The following is a 15,020-nucleotide window of genomic DNA, read 5'->3' as shown; positions in this document are numbered from 1 at the left end:
GCCTGCGCGGCAAAAAGTTGATTTGATCCTCACTCTTGCTGCCATTTCTGATAGTGTCCTGTTTCCTCTACGAGGAGATGTCGCTGATCTATACAGGAAACTTGCTTGTGGAAACTAATCAAATATTATCACTAATTGCTTTCTTAGAAATAACGAAAATATACTTAGATTCCCATCATCAACACTCTTAGAACTAAAGGAGTGCAGAGGAGTGCCCAGAACACACTTTGAAGGAGTATTCGCTTGTCCCATATTCCACTCCTTTTTCCAGAATAAAATTACTCCCTCTGGACAAAGAGTGATCCAACACCTACTCAAGGAGTACTGTACTACTCCTGCAATAGAGTACAGGCACTCCTCCGAGGGAGTAAAGCTACCACATTGAAACAGCATCCTACTACTCTTTCAGGTAGAGTTCCAGGACTCCGTTTGTTAGAGTGACTATACTCCTTCAAGGAGTATCAGCCCAGATCTTATATTACTCCTTCCAAAGGAGTTTCACGTGTTTTCAATGTATCGTACTAATTTTCTTATTTCACATATTCTTCAGAGCAAGTTGGTCATATGTTTTGCAGGATCCACCTGCGCTACATCTACAAAAGAGTAATGAGCAAAAGGGATTATAATCTTTGAGTAGAATAATTTTTGCTCATACAACTACTTTATGGCTACACTACAGTTTGCACATTAGTATGGTGCTCTGTCTGCGTTGGGAATAACAATGGTTCAAGAAATAATGACACAAATGTACAACACTGATAACTTTTATTTCTCAAGTCACTGCTGCGATTGCTGTGGCTGCCCAAAACACGCTCGGGAGGCGCTCGCTAGGATCAAGCCCCATTAGTGTCTCAAGCAGCAGACAAGCCCGCTTTGTTTTTGGGGTGTACTTGACATTAAATGCCAAGAACACTGCCAAAAGCAAAGTAAACCCATCTACCAAATCCACCGCAGTGAGCTGTAAGCGCTCAAAAGAAACTAAGATGCTGGATGATGCCGTAGCTTGCTCGGCTGAGTGAAGGAGCTTTGGCTATGAGTGCATTTCACCGGGTGCCTGCAAATATGAATGAAAATAATGCAAGTAAGAGTCAATTCCAATGCCCTTTTCATACTATCCTGCATATAACCCCATGAAAAAAAAGAAAGAATACAACTAGAACGTACTGATCGTGTGTGTCATGTCGCCACTAGTGTGTACCTATATTGTGACCAAGTGCAGACACCTTTCATTGCAAACCCTCATTCAGAGCTACAATTTTATGAAGCCCAATACAATTATCACTATGCTAGTCCTTTCAAAAGCTGTGTGCATGTAAAACAAGCACATATGTACCAAATGAAAATTTTAACATGAGCAAGCTCTTCTGCAAGTATCATGATCAGCCTGACTACGCCCACTGCAAGGCAAAGGCCTCTCCCATGTTCTCCAATTAACCCTGTCCTTCGCCAGCTATGTCCACTGTGTTCCTGCAAACCTTCGCCCATGGAACATTTTGCTGCTTCCTGCTACGCCTGCCTTCTCTTGGAATCCACTCCGTTACCCTTAAGGACCAGCGATTATCTTGCCTTCGTCTTACATGCCCTGCCCAAGCACCCTTCTTTCTCCTGATTTCGACTAGGATGTCTTCAACCCGCGTTTGTTCCCTCACCCACTCCGCCCGCTTCCGATCTCTTAACGTTACGCCTATCATTTCTATTTCCATAGCTCGTTGCGTTGTCCTTAACTTAAGCTGAACCCTCTTCGTTAGCCTCCACGTTTCTGCCCCATAGGTGAATACCGGTAGGATACAGCTGTTGTATACTTTTCTCTTGAGGGGTATTGAAAAACTGCCATTCATGATCTGAGAGAACCTCCCATATGCACTCCACCCCATTCATATTCCTCTAGTTATTACTCTTCATGATCCGGATCAGCGGTCACTACCTGCTCTAAGTAAATGTATTCCCTTATCACTTCCAGTCATTTCTAAAACCACACCTATTGTGCTTGACGGTTCTTGTCACATAATACATTGTGCAGTTTAAAATATAGGGTAACCTTGAATCGGGAAAACACTTAAACCAATGACAGTTTTCTTGCTGAAGAGAAATGGCTGTTGCAATTCCTGTTTCTCAGATACCATTAACTGAATTTCATGCTCTAAAATAGTGAAGGAAAAATTCAAAATTTTTCATCTCAAAGAGGCAGACAACAAATTTCATTTTGGTTTGGGTTGGTTTATGGAGTTTAACGTCCCAAAGCGACCCAGGGTATGAGAGACGCCGTAGTGAAGGGCTCCGGAAATTTCGACCACCTGGGGTTCTTTAACGTGCACTGACATCGCACAGTACACGGGCCTCTAGAATTTCTCCTCCAAAGAAATTCCAGCCGCCGCGGCCGGGATCGAACCCGCGTCTTTTGGGTCAGCAGCCGAGCAAATTTCAGTTGCACATTTTTTTTTTGTTTTTAATGATGCATAAGGCATTACTATGCACGGATAACCACACAGTATTCGCCTATGACTGCTAAATAATTTGTAATTAAATATCTTCTCTCTCCTGCTTCACTTTTAAAAACTGAGCAATGGCAATGGCATCAAAGGTCAGTATAAGCCAGGGGAGGCATGAGGAAAACTGCAATATAATTGCGGCTTCGTCATTCATTGTGATTCCGACTCTTAAGGCAGGCTGGCGTTAGCATTGTAACTAATTAAAATGATGAAGTAGCGATATAGTAGCTTTTTTGTGCCTTCCATAACCTATACTGAACATTGATGTCATAGCAATTGCTATGCTATTGAAACAGGGAAGAAAAGAAATCTGGTTGTAATTCTTGATGAAACAGCGCAAAACATCGGGACAAGAGACAAGCGCTGACTTACAACTGGTTTTTATTTCGAAGAAACATTGCTTCTTATACCTTCTTCACCCTCTCAAAAAACACATGCGTCGCAACCATATCGTTCAAGCGTCCACAAAAAAGCATAAGACAAATAATCACAGATATTTATAATCACATTTTTAACATGTCAAATTCTTTCTTAGTCAAAGCAACAGACGGCGTGCTGACACAATCGTCGCGCAGACTCGCTATCGAAGCTGCCTCGATTATTTCCCGGACTAACTGGTCTTTGTGATTAGCCAAAGCTTTGCATTTTTGGAAAACCGGTGCACAACTAGTTGAAGGGCAATCTCTGCAATGGATTCCCAGGTTCCTGCAAGCTTGCTCGAAATTATTTTTGTGTTCTAGCAGCCTTTCATTCATGCACCTGCCAGTCTGCCCAATGTACTGTTTACCGCAAGTCACTGGCAACGAATAAACAAGGCCTTCGGTGCACTCCACAAAGGGGGTTCGATGCTTTATCGTGCATCCCTGCTTCTTTTTGGTCGGATCGGAGTTGACTCGTCTGCACAGACGTTTGAGTTTATTAGGAGCAGTCATCACTACATTCACGCCAGCTTTTCGACCTATGCCTTTCAGGCGATGGGAAATATTGTGAAGATACGGAATTGCTACTACCGGCCTCCTTTCTTTCTGTTTCTGTGCATCATCTTGCTGCTCGGGCCTAGCCTGCATCAGGTGCTTTTTCATCTGCTTGGCAACAGATACCAACAGGTGCGAGGGGTAACCCGAGTTGCCAAGCCGTTCCGCCTGGCGAAGAAAGCTCACATTCATTTTGTGAACACAGGATTTCCTCAAGGCATTCGTGAAGCACAAGTTCACAATAGCCCTCTTGGTCAGATTAGAGTGAGCTGATTGGAAGGGCATTGGCGCTTTCTCCGCTCCGGGCTCATAGGCCCAGCAGGCGTGCCCTCTAGTGAACTCAAGTCTCAGGTCTAAAAACCTGAGTGACCCTTGAGCAGGAAGCTCGTGCGTGATAATAAGTGGCTGCAAAGCCTGCGCAAAGCGACCCACCTCCTCCATTACTGCTTCTAGCGTATTCGCCCTTTGGCCATCACAAAGAACTAGGTAGTCATCAACGTACCTAAATACCTTTTTAACACTAGTACCTGCAAGGGTTACGTTCAGGAACCTGTCTTTTCGCGCCAAGTACAAATCACTGAGTAGAGGCGCGATACATGAACCAATGCAAACACCGCGTTTCTGGAGATACACTTTTTCCTCCCAACAGACGTAAGTTGACCTGAGGTACACTGCTAATAGCTCCAGGAACCCTCTAATAGACATTCCGCAGGCGTTTTGAAATGCAACAGCACCATGCGTATCTATGCATTCTTCTACAGACACCATCAGCTCGTCATGCGGTATGGAATAATACAAATCTTTTACATCAACTGAGCATGCGGCAAAGGCACTGCTAGAATTGCCAGTTAAAAATCTAGCTATATCGTCCGAAGATTTCACCTGAAATGGGTCGTCAATTGTTAGTAGTTTTAATTTTGCTTGCAAGAAGACACCAAGAATCTTTTGCCACGTCCCTCCCTCAGAAATTATTACCCTCAAGGGCCAGTCTGGTTTGTGAGTTTTTACAGTGAAAAACGCGTCCAAGTTAGACTTCTTTCAAGTTTTTATGCCTCGAAGGAGGTAGTCAAGTTTAAGTTCTTTGCATAGCTTCATAGCAGTTACCTTTGCTTTCCTAACAGCTGATGTCTTGTGCTCGTCAAAAACAGAGCTGATGGTTTCTAACGCCTTAGTTTTGTACAAGTCCTTGGAAATCACAGGAAAGCCCCCCTCTTTGTCAGAGGTCAGCAACGCAAGGGAATTGTCTTTCAAGTACCTTACAGTACGTCCCACTGGGAGATTCCTCTTGCAGAGCTGGTAGCGGCCAACGACGTCGGCTCCGTCTGAAATACACCTTGCACTTTCCTTGCACCTTGCTGCGCGCTGACTACAATGAAAGGAGAAGAGGCATGACCGAACAAAGCCAAGAAAACAAGATCCACACGCTTGGTGTGGATGTTCTGCCACAACCGGTCCGCGAGGTGCTTAGCCTTGGGCCTAATTTTGCCATCCAACCGAAGAAGACAACACCGGAGCTTCTTGCCATGGTGCGGCGCGTTGCCAAGGCAAGCCCCGAGTCGGAAAGTGCAAGGTGTATTTCAGACGGAGCCGACGTCGTTGGCCGCTACCAGCTCTGCGAGAGGAATCTCCCAGTGGGACGTACTGTAAGGTACTTGAAAGACAATTCCCTTGCGTTGCTGACCTCTGACAAAGAGGGGGGCTTTGCTGTGATTTCCAAGGACTTGTACAAAACTAAGGCGTTAGAAACCATCAGCTCTGTTTTTGACGAGCACAAGACATCAGCTGTTAGGAAAGCAAAGGTAACTGCTATGAAGCTATGCAAAGAACTTAAACTTGACTACCTCCTTCGAGGCATAAAAACTTGCAAGAAGTCTAACTTGGACGCGTTTTTCACTGTAAAAACTCACAAACCAGACTGGCCCTTGAAGGTAATAATTTCTGAGGGAGGGACGTGGCAAAAGATTCTTGGTGTCTTCTTGCAAGCAAAATTAAAACTACTAACAATTGACGACCCATTTCAGGTGAAATCTTCGGACGATATAGCTAGATTTTTAACTGACAATTCTACCAGTGCCTTTGCCGCATGCTCAGTTGATGTAAAAGATTTGTATTATTCCATACCGCATGACGAGCTGATGGTGTCTGTAGAAGAATGCATAGATACGCATGGTGCTGTTGCATTTCAAAACGCCTGCGGAATGTCTATTAGAGGGTTCCTGGAGCTATTAGCAGTGTACCTCAGGTCAACTTACGTCTGTTGGGAGGAAAAAGTGTATCTCCAGAAACGCGGTGTTTGCATTGGTTCATGTATCGCGCCTCTACTCAGTGATTTGTACTTGGCGCGAAAAGACAGGTTCCTGAACGTAACCCTTGCAGGTACTAGTGTTAAAAAGGTATTTAGGTACGTTGATGACTACCTAGTTCTTTGTGATGGCCAAAGGGCGAATACGCTAGAAGCAGTAATGGAGGAGGTGGGTCGCTTTGCGCAGGCTTTGCAGCCACTTATTATCACGCACGAGCTTCCTGCTCAAGGGTCATTCAGGTTTTTAGACCTGAGACTTGAGTTCACTAGAGGGCACGCCTGCTGGGCCTATGAGCCCGGAGCGGAGAAAGCGCCAATGCCCTTCCAATCAGCTCACTCTAATCTGACCAAGAGGGCTATTGTGAACTTGTGCTTCACGAATGCCTTGAGGAAATCCTGTGTTCACAAAATGAATGTGAGCTTTCTTCGCCAGGCGGAACGGCTTGGCAACTCGGGTTACCCCTCGCACCTGTTGGTATCTGTTGCCAAGCAGATGAAAAAGCACCTGATGCAGGCTAGGCCCGAGCAGCAAGATGATGCACAGAAACAGAAAGAAAGGAGGCCGGTAGTAGCAATTCCGTATCTTCACAATATTTCCCATCTCCTGAAAGGCATAGGTCGAAAAGCTGGCGTGAATGTAGTGATGACTGCTCCTAATAAACTCAAAAGTCTGTGCAGACGAGTCAACTCCGATCCGACCAAAAAGAAGCAGGGATGCACGATAAAGCATCGAACCCCCTTTGTGGAGTGCACCGAAGGCCTTGTTTATTCGTTGCCAGTGACTTGCGGTAAACAGTACATTGGGCAGACTGGCAGGTGCATGAATGAAAGGCTGCTAGAACACAAAAATAATTTCGAGCAAGCTTGCAGGAACCTGGGAATCCATTGCAGAGACTGCCCTTCAACTAGTTGTGCACCGGTTTTCCAAAAATGCAAAGCTTTGGCTAATCACAAAGACCAGTTAGTCCCGGAAATAATCGAGGCAGCTTCGATAGCGAGTCTGCGCGACGATTGTGTCAGCACGCCGTCTGTTGCTTTGACTAAGAAAGAATTTGACATGTTAAAAATGTGATTATAAATATCTGTGATTATTTGTCTTATGCTTTTTTGTGGACGCTTGAACGATATGGTTGCGACGCATGTGCTTTTTGAGAGGGTGAAGAAGGTATAAGAAGCAATGTTTCTTCGAAATAAAAACCAGTTGTAAGTCAGCGCTTGTCTCTTGTCCCGATGTTTTGCGCTGTTCCATCAAGAATGAATAACCAACATGCCCAAGCTGCTGTCCTGGTTGTAATTATTTAGCGATTGGAGACGAATACTATGCAACAATTCTATGTATACGAATGCCCCGCACGTCACTACAAAGAACACACATAACCAAAAATTTGGTGTTTACACTCATTTATGGTAATACTACTTCCCACGCAAGAACACGACAGCCATGTGTAAACTTTTTGCTTTCATAGTAATAAAATCTATCCAACGACAAGTTAGGCGCAGCATGCCTGCTCTTTATAAATATGCAATACTGACAATGTTTGACACTAGCATTTGGCATGAACGAGATAACTGTGATTACTTCGCACATTACGTGCCAGTCCATACTATTATGCACAATTTAGATTTGCAAATGTAATGTGTAATTCTCTCTGACTGCCACGTTAGTGCACTGCAAACCAATGAAGTTGCCTTGCATTTGCAATGTTCTCACTACTTTTATGCAACACTGATCACTTCAGTATATCTGCATCGTTCTGTTAGACGGCCACGGGATAGCTAGAATTAAGGCTATTTTATGTGATGGAAACCATTGACTAGACAACAAAGAAGAAAAGCCTCAACTACTGTCCTGGTGCTGGGACGTCTAATAAGAGCTCAGAAAGACTCGGTTTCAATACGCCAAACCCTCCGCATAATATTACCCTGTGCGAAAATACCCCACCCCACCCTAGCTTAATTTCTGTCCACATGCACCAAGGCTCACTGCACCTGTTATAAATATTGCCCTAAATATTGCAATCAAGCTGCCCGTGTATGCATAGGCTATCTGTGCATCGAGAAAGAAAGAAGTTGTTAGGAATGTTTCACACCAAAAACAGAAAAAAAGGTAGCCTGTTTCTCAGAAACAGCTAAGAGCATGAAATGGTGTGTCCAAAAAGATTAGGCTGCTGTGTACTTATTTATGACAACGAGAACTGTCAGAGCTGCGCTTTCAAAAATTCAGGAGCTTTGTGCACAAACGTAGCTTCCGTATGCACGTCTTGCAGCACCAACGCTTCCGAATTGAAACGACCGATGAATATGCACAGGAAAAAGCAAATAGAGAGCGCTTGAATTTAAAAGAAAAGCTACCTTGCACAATCAGAAATTTCACGACAGAACCTTCCAAACAGTGACGTGTACTGGTTGCGGTATACCGAATATATACCTAGCAAATAAGTGTGCGCTTTGTTAACGAGCGGGATTCTGTGGCGGCAATGCTACAGCTCCAATTCCGAAAACCTAATGCTGCAGAAATTGAGTTTTCAAAATACGTGCGAATGCACGATACACTTTTGCACGCATTTAGAACTTTCAGTTGTGAAACACAGACAACGAATCTTGTGTATGCGTCTTCCTTGGCTGGTAAAAAAATTCTATAAGTCTCCAGTTTGCCTGTGTACTCCACAAATTCTAGGATCCCTGTCCGCTACATGTCAAATTTCACTGAAGCGAAAGTAATACAACCGACAGCTGATGATCTGCTAGGGCAACAGGATTTCAAAAGTTTGAGAAGGGCAGTGGGAGTCCAATCCAGGTGGAGTAATGAAATTTGACTAGTAACAGACAGGGATCCTCCAATCTGTGGAGGACACCGGCAAATTGGAGACTTACGGAGGAATTTTTTTACCCGCCAAGGAACACGCATACACAAGAGAGAACCACAGAGGACTACGGCTTTTACCAGCCCTTGTCCTGTGCGGTTCTGTCTTGTGTATGCGTCTTTTTTGGCTGGTAAAAAAATTCTTCCATAAGTCTCCAATTTGCCTGTGTACTCAACAAACCGCAGGATCCCTGTCCACTACTAGTCAAATATTTCAACTCCACCTGGCTTGGACTCCCACCGCCCTTCTCTGTGGAGAAAGGGTGACAGCAGCTGGCAAAGGACAAGGTTAACTGCAGATCAACTGGGGAAGCATTATCCTGCACTGATTTTGACGGCAGGTTCACAAGACAAACAAAATCAACTCGAGGAGCGGGGTGCACATCATGCGACTGAATGTCAATGGCCAGTGAAAATGGCACCAGCACTGTGGAATGCACATGCAGAAAACGAGACGCATTTTTTTGTCAACTTTGAGTAGCAGTCTACTGCACTTTTAAAGAGCAAAGCTCTCAAGTATGGCAACACTGGCACTTCTTGTTTTACTGGGGTGAGGGTCGTCGTGAGGGTTGAAGTCCATATTTCTTTTCCATCCACTGTGTTAATTGCGAGCTATGTTTACCTAATAGGGGCTGGGCATCTAACATCACCGTTATTTCTTTGCAGCAGTTAAAACAATACAGCATACATTTTATAACATGCTTAACGAATTTTTGGGAGCAGCATGCTTTTACCCTTCTACTGTTTGTTGCTACTGAATCAGTTTGGCGTTGACAAAAGATCTGTAATAAGGAGTAATTACTCATTGACATCCACTCGAGCACAGCCAAATGGCTACAAAGGAAAGCTATACAGCTTTCACAGAAACTTCGCAGTTAAAGAAAGATTCGTCCTGGTCCGGTGTTCGAACTCAGAACCACCACTTCACAGGAGCAGTCGCTCTATCAATTTGTCCAACCTGGACGGCAAGCTTATGGTAGGGCGAGAGCGAAGTGATCAATAACTCGAGTGGGAACTGTGTTGGTCCAATGTTTTAGGACCCCTAAAACATTGGACAAACTCAGTTCCCGCTTCATGTTACCTCTAAAACATTGGACAAACTGAGTTCCCGCTTCATGTTACAATACTGAGTAACATTTTGGTCTACACACCAGAAATACCGGTAAAGCATCATGATAGAACACAATGTTTTTTAAAGGGATAAAGGAATATGTTCGTCCTTTCAGAGGGCACATATGCATAAGAGGCAACATGTGTGAAATAGTCTCTGCACCTGAAGCAGTGTAAATTCCATTATGTTAACAGCAGCAGTCAAAAGCTTCATGAGCGACTATTTCATACAGATCATGTAATTACATTCATGTAATTCAGGATCAGATTCATGTGATTATACAGGGAGGTACTGCTGCTAAGTGCACGTAGAGCTCTGCATGCATTTCTAAACCCGGCTGTGAGCCTATGTCTACGAAATTTTTCTAAATAGGCAGGTAAGGTATGCATCACTGGAAAACAATACCTACCACAAACAGCTGAGGAGAGATAGCACAGCCAAAAGATGGAAGCACGAATGGCCCAGTAGATACTGGCAGCTGGCAACTGCAAATAAATATGTCAGAGCAACTGTTGTCAGTGGCCGTAACAATGTCATGAATGACAAGAGAAGAAATTGTCTACTGCTTCATAAATTAGAATAAGGTAGTAACATAGGAACACAAAAAGCAATGAGAGGGCCCATGACAAAAGAAATGAACAGATTGTATGTGATGCACCGATATACATTTTTTCAGTAGATTTACATGACTGTCACACCCGCATAGAAAGATGAGCAGGCTGGAATACCACTATTTTTATGCATGATGAAAAGAGCGTAACTATTCGAATATAGCATGCACAGGATTTTATTACTACTAGGGTGCTTTGCAGCAGCACCGAAGGTATTTTTAAATTGAACGTAGCGACCAGTAGACCCGTCTGCTTTGCACAAATGATGAGAGGATGGAAAAGGCATGCATTCATTAGCAAGAAGCACGATATCTCACATCACAGCATGAAACGAAAATTGGTATTGCATTTAACAAATCTGCACAGAAATAAAAACTGCCTAGTGGCAATGCAAGTAAGAGCAAGGGAAAAAAATACCGAAGAAAACTGGTGAGTGTGGTGCAGGGAGGTCTGTGGGTAGGGTCTCGTGCCTGGGAATAGTTCCGAGCGCGGAGAATCGCCGGCAGCACAGCTGGTGGCAGTCAACCAAGAATAAATAAGAGAAAGTGAAAATCAATAACAAACCATCACCGATATAGCGAACGACTTGAAAGCGGGCCGCACAAACGAGGGATATAGCAAAAAGCTTGAAATCCTAAATAAGTGCGCAGTTGCATCCCAAACAGTTCTCAAAATCTGAAGGCGAGGAAGCATCGACACCTACACCTCAGGGCAGACGCAAGAACGATCTAACTTTGACATAATACTGTGTCAAATTCTGTTCCATGGGGAAGCACAGATAAAAATTTACAAATGACTAGGCAAGGGATATGCCCCAGCCTTTTACACGCGATCATTGTCCCCGAAAAAATTGTATGGCAAATATTAAGGCGTAAGCACTAATCCGACGAGTACACACACTGAGCACTGTTGGCAGCTGGCCTAGCGCGAGTGCTCTGTCGCGCGGCACTGCCGCTCATCGTCATCTTCTAAGTAGCACAAATCAATCCGACGGGCACCAGCCGCGAGGCAACTCGACCGTTGTCAGTTCCCTTGTCTGTCCGCAGCTGGCCTAGCAAGAGCGCTCTCTAATGTGGCACTGCACGCTCATCATCCTCTCCTACGTAGCACAAATCTATGCTATTGAAATGTAGTAAACTTTGTCTGTTGTTTTTCGCAGCGCTAGCAAGCGACCGCATAACTCTGTTGTGATAACTGGTGGCATTTTTATTTACCGCGGCACCCGAGTACTAAACGCAGATAGAGACTATGGAGCAACAGTTGCCATGCGGCCTATACGCCCGTTCTTTTCTGGTAAAGGCCGATTCACACGATTTTCCGTTCGCCCGCTGCCGCGGCCGACAGCGCGCCTCTCAATGTGGTGACGCATGAATACGTAGTGCGCGGGCCGCGGGCGAACGGACCGTCGTGTGAATCGGCGTTAACGCATTATAGCTGGGGCAACCGCACGCAGACTGCCTGCACTGCCATCCCTATATAGGCGCACACTAATAACGCGTGCGAATAGAGATCAGAAGTAAAGAAACGTACACGGGACTCACCGTTCAGACGGCTCATCAAGGCTTAGCAAAACCGCACATTCTTCTTCGTTGCCTCTCCAGATGACAAGAAGTCGTAGCGCTACCTTTCTTCAGGGCTTTACCCGTTCAAAATCACCAGTGTTGATAGGGCGTAATTCTCGTCGTTGGTTTCCAAAACACACTTGTGTTCTTCATACACGTCCACCGCACGAGCACTCAAACAATGCTACGAAAACCCAAATAACACAAAACGTGACGACGGCTGCAGTTTTGCTTCGTTGAAAAAACCTACAAATGCGTTTTTTTTATTACTAATATTTGAATTGTGTTCGCAACAAAAACAAATTATATTTTTTCATTTTATTTCTTTATTAAATGCGAATACCAAAGCGCTTTTAGATACTTTTGCTGACATGTCGTTTGTAGAAGCTGCGATCCTGTGATCCCATCCCCGGGTGTCCTAGCAGACGACGGCGCAGACGACGCTGTTGACGGAATGCAATTTCGATTGACGGCAGCGAAAATCCCTTAAATGCGACAAAAAAGGCAAAGAAACGCACGGTATCGCAAACTGGTCCATATCAAGGATATGTTCGACGCGAGCGGTAGGACAAAGAGCAGCTGCGATGCATTACTCTACGCGACACTGGCATGGTCGACGGAGATCTACATGAAACAGAGCTTAAATGTGACCCGTACAAGCGGATTACTGTGATATCAACTGCGTTACGGAACTACGACGATACTTGCTTCACACTTTAGCTTGTATGCAACAGCGGCCCGCACTCGCCGCATCCTGTTCGAGTGTACTTTCACTAGCAAGAGCCCACATGCATGGAAGCCGACAGAAGCAACTGTCTTTTCGAGTTCAGATTGTTCCGAATAATACGAGCAGCTTACTTTAGCACGTACTCGAATTCAAGTTCTCAGCCTGTGTGTCACGTATGGTGACGATGGCGTCGAGGACGAGCTTAAGAATCGCCTTAACGTGGCCGCAACGCAGCCGGTATCCCAAGCATTCGTGCGCTAATTGTTGTTCACCTGTACTGCGAACGTGCGCTCAGTCGCAGGCCAGCCGCTAGCTGCTCGATTTGCCAGCCTTGCGAGTACAATTCGCAAGTTTCTGAGCCAATCTTTGAGCGAGCCGAGCTTTCAGCTATGACGCTGCTCGCGAGCGCGCCGCGCGACGAGCTTCGGCCTGCTCCCTGGCTGCCGTATTCGTAGCTAAGCCTAGGAGGTTTCACTTCGATGCCAGAGCTGAGAGCGCTTTGAAACTGGCTAGCGCTGAGGTGCTACTCTTTGCATTGTAAGTACGTTTTATTGTGAACTATGTCTCGTAGTGAAATAAAGATATGTTCGGGTCCACCCGAACGGTGATGATGGCGTCGAGGACGAGCTTAAGAATCGCCGCAACGCCGCCGATATTCCATGCATACCTGTGTGCTAAATTTGTTCACCTGTGCTGCAAACGTGGGCATAAAGGCTCGCTCAATCGCAGGCCAGTCGCTGCTCGATTTTCCAGCCTTGCGTGCGCGATTCGCAAGCTACGGAGCGAATCATTGAGCGAGCCGAGCTTTCGGCAACGACGGCGCCCGCGATCGCGCCGGGCGACGAACTGTGCGCTGCTCGCTGGCTGCCCTTGTCGTCGCTAAACCTAGCCGATTTCACATAGATGCTGTAGCTGAATGCGCTTCGAAACTGGCCAGCACTTAGGTGCTACCCTCGGCACCGTTTTACTCTGAACCCCGCGTCATAGGGAAATAAATATATGCTCGGTTTCCGCGACCCCTTCAGGAGCGGAGCTATAGCAGAGGCCAGGCGAACTCCAGAGCAGCAGCAAAGCGGCTATGGGAGGAAATTTGTATGGCTGTTATCGCTTCTACCAACAACTCGACATTGGCTAATGATACTCTATCCCAGAGCTTTGGTCGTGAACAAGCAATACCAGTGCATTTTTCTGACGCCGGTATCCAGGCTGGCAGGCCGGCCCCGAGAAGCTAGCGCGCCCTTACGATTGTATGGCCGTAAGGGCGGAGGAGTAAAACAAGCACTGAACTCCCTTGGGGTATGCAGGAGTGGAAATGCCATTTTACTCTTTTGTCAAGAGGAGTGAACAGGACCTTTCACTCTTTCTCGTTTGTAGAGAGAGTAGATTGAGACCTGCAGGAGTAGCGAGGCTCTTTTACTCTTAATGCAGGAGTAGCAGTTCTTAGAGTGAAGGCAAAGTAATGGCATTACGATTGCAGTAACCATGTCCAACATGCTTGGAGAAAAATTTTGAATATTAGAAAACTGTAGGGTACTTGTACAGCAACATTGAAGGTTCTGGTCCATTCTGCCGATTTTTAATTAAAATCTTTTTTTATTAATTTACATTGCTCGCATCGAGCAGCTAACACTGCCACGGAAAACCAATGGGGAAATCTGTTAACGAAAAGAAAAATGTTAACTGCAAAAAATTGAAGCCTGCAGCCGATGGGAGGCCTGCGAATATATTGATTGTTGTGAAGTCTAGCATTATATGAAAAAATTGCGCTTATAAGCATTTTCCATTCAAAAAAACTTTTTTCCAGAATTTTTGGGTTTGAGGTAATGCAGTTACTTCTGAAGTACTTTCTTTTTTACTTTTGACGCTTACAGGGAAGTAAACTGCATGCTGATGGTGCCTCCCACAAGACATTTTAGTTCGTACATTGTCCGCAGGAGCAGCCGAGCTAAAGTGGGCCTCTTTGCCGGCCTAAAGCCTTGACAGGGGCAACAACAGGGGTGCTTGATCATGAGAAGCCATTTCGACAGAAAGTATTTTTGGTGCATCTGAGCTAATTCATTCCAGCATATACACATACGATATAGGCAAGACTGTGATCTCTGTAGTTGATAAATATGAGTATCTAGGAATAACCCTCACAAATAATCTATCATGGTCCATTCATATCACAGATATTTGTGCTTCCCCTTTTCAAAAATTATGCTTTTTGAAACGAAAGCTTAAAAATGTTCCCGTCAGAACAAAACTTTTAGCTTATAACACATGTATAAGATCGAGATTGGAATGCGCGTCGGTGCTGTGGGATCCCTACACCAAGGAGGACATAGAAAAATTGGAACGCATTCAAAGAAAAGCAGTGAGGTTTATATTTGGAAAATATA

General features: G+C 45.0%; 1 protein-coding gene and 1 long non-coding RNA gene across 2 annotated transcripts in view; one reads left to right on the top strand and one right to left on the bottom strand.

The window, feature by feature from the left end:
• nab (NGFI-A-binding protein homolog) overlaps positions 1–15,020 on the top strand; it is a 661,188-nt gene that overhangs the window by 193,528 nt on the left and 452,640 nt on the right. The gene's annotated exons all lie outside the window — the stretch shown is intronic.
• LOC149338290 (uncharacterized) lies at positions 794–12,392 on the bottom strand. The gene is made up of 4 exons (XR_016283724.1): positions 11,892–12,392; positions 10,768–10,861; positions 10,149–10,224; positions 794–1,054 (listed from the first exon to the last, which is right to left on the bottom strand). It is a non-coding gene; the product is annotated as an uncharacterized LOC149338290 (long non-coding RNA).

The sequence above is a fragment of the Amblyomma mixtum genome, chromosome 6 (genome assembly GCF_055824585.1).
Source record: "Amblyomma mixtum isolate Tamu chromosome 6, ASM5582458v1, whole genome shotgun sequence".
Lineage (NCBI taxonomy): Eukaryota > Metazoa > Arthropoda > Arachnida > Ixodida > Ixodidae > Amblyomma > Amblyomma mixtum.
This window is presented reverse-complemented; position numbering and strand designations above follow the sequence as displayed.